Genomic DNA, 5,039 nt, shown 5'->3' on the forward strand with positions numbered 1-5,039 from the left:
ACGTGCGGCGAAACACCCGAAGCAAAAGATGAAACACAACAACAAAAGAAGAAGGAAGATTATCACCCCAAATGATCTAATTCGCCGCGGAGTCGTAACTGCTTCTTCATCGCCTCCAGGACCTCCATCTCCTTCCGCGTCTCCTCCGCCATCTTCTTCATTCTGTCCATGACGCGGGATTTCTCGTCGCGGGCCTTCATCATCTGTTCCATGGCCGCATTATGTACCTTGACAGTAGCCGGGTTCTTGATGCGGAGCTTCGCCAACTCCTCCTTCTATTCCATGATGAGGGCCTGCAGCATCTTCATTGAGGAACTACTATTCTCATGCAGCTTCTTCCAGCCGGCGTTCTTCTCCTTCAGAAGGTCGATCTCGTGGCAGAGCTTCGCCTTGTCCTCCTGAAGTCGCAGGATTTCGCCGGTCGCCTTCTTCTCCGAGGCAATGCTCTTCTTCAGCAGTATCACCAAGCCGGCAGTCAACTCCCCCTGCTGATTGAGCTCAGCGGGCATGTCGTCGTGGCTCTCCTTCAGCAACTCCGTCAAGCCTTGTATGAACTCCTTCTGCTTATTGAGGTGCTTTATTGAGCTGATTGGGCATGCCATCAAGGGATAACGACTCCAGCTCCGCCGGCTCGACATGTTCGCCTCTGCGGCTAGGGCGCTCCTGGGAGCCACCGCCTGCTCGTGAGAGATCTTTTGAGGTCTCTGCGTGGCGGCGAGCCCTCTTTATTTTCCGCAGCCTTGGTTGCCGCTCCCTTGTTACGAGTAGTTCTCGACCTAGAGCTCTGCTCACCGGCCATGGCAAAGGCGGACGAAGAAGAAGCACTTATGAGGAGGAAAGGTAGAGTAATTTTCGGTTAGGTAGTTCCCCTTTTTTATAACCTAAGTACTAGCACTAGTAGTACTAATACCTGCATAATGGGAACACGTTCAGGTTTGGTATGTACTAGTAGGTGTGAGCAGGCTTTCGAATGTGATGGGAACAAGGTAAAAATTAATTGATGGTTTTGGTTTCGAGGCCCGAAACGGCTCCCGATGAGTTTAGCGGAACATAAAGTTCAAGTACTACACTGCTCAAATGCGTAAATATTATGTTACTGCCAAAAATTGGCACAAAATACGAAGGAGACCAATGGAAGTACTACTAGCAACCCACGATTTAACTACTCGCATGCGCGCAGTGGAGTAATAATGTCTTTCTTCCGCCCTCACGTCCACTCAATTTGCATGCGCTGTATTAATTGAACATCAATGAAGTGAACGACTTTACACGCGTCAAATTATCACATGGGGTGGATCTTGGTACAAAATTGCGTCTGCCCGTGTACCTGCGTGTGCGTGTGAGGGAATGAGTGCGTGCGTGGCGTGGGTGCACATCTTCGCTTCGTGCATGTACCGCCAGTATGGCTCAGGGAGGACGAGTACATTCTTCTGGAACCAGCAGCACGTCACTGTGATCAATCCACGCAAGGAGGTCGCGACAACGCCTCCACATGTGCCATGTGGCTTCATGAACTTTAAGAGAGACACTGTGTAGCATGCCATTGGTATTCTAATTATGTGTTTTGCACATACTCGAAGTACTAGTAAGGTACACGTGCATTGCACGCATCAGATTTTGCAACCAAATTATGAATAAATACCACAGTATAGCATGTAAGGTCTTAGTCATATATGCGTGATGTAGCCCTTCGTTTAATTCTTATAGTTCATCTCATTCAAAATCAATTAGTTTTTATAAAAAATCTAAGAACGCGGGAATAGGAAAAACATGGGATTATAGTGGAATGTCGTCTTGAATCCTATAGGATTGTACGAGTGTTTGATTGTGCATAGAAAAAACGCAGAATTCTTTCAAAGAGGTTTGAGTGGATGGCATGTTTCCTATGAAATCTAGTGCAAATGAATCATATGGAAAAATTCCTATGGTCTACAATCCTACGAATCAAACAACCAAGATAGGAAAAATTCCTAATGATTAGAATCCTCCAAAATTCCTTTGAGAATCATTTGAATCAAAGAAGCCCTTAATCTATTTTATGATTCATGGAATTGTGTGTTGTAAATCATAAAGTAAAAACAAATAATGGAAATTCAACTAGAAAAAAAGTTTGGGCAGTTATGATACGGAAGATTCTAGAACAAAAGAGAACCACTGTTGTTTTGAGGTTTGTGCATTATGCTTAAGTTCAACCATGGAGTCTTCTAGATTGTACATGTGGCAAAATCTGGTGGGGGCTAGAAGATGGTGCGAGGGGCCGAGTGGAGGGAGACTATGAAGGAATGCACAAGTGCGAGATCGATATTTAGATAGGGGGGACGAACACGTGCGCTGCTGCACGCAGTGGTGGAGCCATGAAAAATAAATGAGCTAGGGGGCCAAGCATTGCTAATCCTTTACGAGGAGGGTCAATTCATGAAATTAAACCTTTTTAGCAGCAATTTTCTAATGATCACATTCATATTAGCCTCGATACATAGTGATGTTAGGGGGGGGGAGGGCCCTTACTGCCCCTTGTCTTCGCCATTGTGCACACGTCTGAGAGATGAAGCGGAAGGCATGGATGATGAGAGGGGGACGTTGGATATATATAATTAATGTGGGTGTATTTGCTATTTATGTTAATCCTATATAGAGAGGTATAAATTGATCGATGTGGACGTGGGAAAAAGGGTGAGACCTCACTGGATATATCGATTAATCGGTTTGTGTGGAAAACTATGAAATACCTATCTATATACACACATACATAGAGGAACATCGATCGTTGCGCATGCACGCGTGAGAGATAAAGAATGCCCGGTATGACGGAGAGGGGTGTGTGTGTGGGTGTGTGCCTTCATGGGAGACCGACCTGAAGAAAAAGATTGCATGCGTGTGATAGATAATGCCGACTGGTAGTGTGTGTGCATGCATGCACGAGAGAAAGTTAGTGGTACAATTATAAACAGAAGACTACTGTGTGGGTGTAAAAGAATAGGTGAGGTCATAATCAATGTAAAGTTGAATTCAAATATTTGAATAAGAGATCCTGATGTTTGAAACCCATGCATGCATGAATATAACGGAGATCTGCGCGGTGTGGTTTGGAAACGAGCATGTTGTAATGTATACACATTGAACAAGGTCAGACTGATTTGAATTTGAGATACCGATGGCACACATCATTTTCCCACGTCGCATCCGTGCATGGACACACTATTCTAATTGGAGATGATGGGCGGCTTTCGCATCACATATCTATATCTATACCCCTATATATATTATATTATATATATTTTTTATATTGTGTGCGGGTAACTTTAACTTTGAAAGATGGTTGTTGGATGAGGCGAATCCGATGGTCCAAAGATGGCAAATTTGAGCACTATTGGCCGTTGGATATCATCTAGATTCCACCAGATTTCGCCACATGTATAATCTAGAAGACTCCATGGTTGAACTTAAGCATAATGCACAAACATCAAAACACAAGCACTTCTTATTTGTTCTAGAATCTTCCGTATCAGAATTGCCCAAATGTTTTTCTACATGATTTGCCATTATTTGTTTTTTACTTTATGTCTTACAACGCACAATTCCATGGATCTTAAAATAGATTAGCTTTCTTATAAAAACTAGATGATTTTGAATGAAATGAACTATAAGATTAAACGAACATCTACATCATGCATATATGACTCAAAGCTTGCATGCTATAATGTGGTATTTAATCATAATTTGGTTGCCAAATCTCATGCGTGCAATGCACGTGTACCTTACTCTAGTCTAAATGGTCTTTGTGTGTGTGTTGTGTGTGTTGAGGTGCAAATTGTCTTTTTTTTTGGTACACGTTAAGCTTGTTCTTCCAAAATTTCAAGCCGCGCCTTGTTATGCCGAAAATTGAAGCTAGCGTCTCTGTCTATCGTGCTGCGAAACTCCCGCCTCTTCAACCCGCGTCTTGTTAGCCCGAAATATTTAAGATATATCTTTGTCTCATTGTGTTCCGACAACTCGCTCCATCTCAACCCGTGCCTTGCTATTCCGAAATTACAACGCGCACGAAAACTGCCACCTCCTGTGAAATCCCGACACGTGAAATGCCCGTGGTACCCGTGAACCGAAAGAACCGCCTCAAATTGGTGGGGGGGGGTACTTTCGTAACATACCCCACATTTCGGACAAGCGCATCTCTAAGCCATGGTTCCCCACTACCATCCCATCCGCCCACCCATTCGTACACCGAGGCCGCGAAAACCCGCGACGAAACCCCACACCCTGCTCCGTCCACCACCCAGTCAGAGCCTCTTCCCCGATGATGTCGTCCACATCAACACCTCGACGTCCCTCATCCACCATACCAGATGAGGATCCGTCGTCGATCTCATCGTCCCGCCGGTTCAGCCATCCCGTCCTCCACCTCCAAGGAGCTGCCCTGACGTTCCCCTCATCTTTCGCGCCACCTCCATTCCCACACCGCCGTCTTCACCTGCAACACTGGAAGAGCATCATCATCACCGTTTCCTCAGATGAAGCTGCGGCCTAATCGGTGCCACCAAAGAGGTTGTACACTAATCGCCGCATTTCTTCTTGATTCAATCTCACGGTGCTGCCGGTGCTTGGTCCTGAGCCAACACGGCGTGGCTCCATCCACGACGGCGTCGCCGGCCACTTCCTCCAGGGCGTCGCTCCCTCGGCAGCGACGTCCACATCAGTAGGAGCTGCTGCTGCTTTAGCTCTCGCTCGCGGTGCTGCTGTGCTCTTGCTCTCGGTCCACTGCCTGGTCTGCTCTTGCTATTGCTCTTGCTCGCGCTGCTGCTCTCGCTCTTGCTCTTGCTTGCGATGCTGCTCCGGTTTGGCTACACTTCAGTCGACTGAATCGACTTTTGGGTCAGTCGATTTTCAAGGGGTGGGCTCGCCGGGGTGAAGGAAGAACCAGCCGCAGCGGGGAGGGGGGCTCGCCGGAGAGGTACCCCACTATCTATCTTAGGGTTCAGGATGGGGGCGGTGGTCGCCAGCGGTGGCGGGGCGTTGGCGGGGCGGTGGCGTGGGGATCGCCG

This window comes from Triticum dicoccoides, chromosome 7B, assembly GCF_002162155.2.
Source record: "Triticum dicoccoides isolate Atlit2015 ecotype Zavitan chromosome 7B, WEW_v2.0, whole genome shotgun sequence".
In the NCBI taxonomy this organism is placed as follows: Eukaryota; Viridiplantae; Streptophyta; class Magnoliopsida; order Poales; family Poaceae; genus Triticum; species Triticum dicoccoides.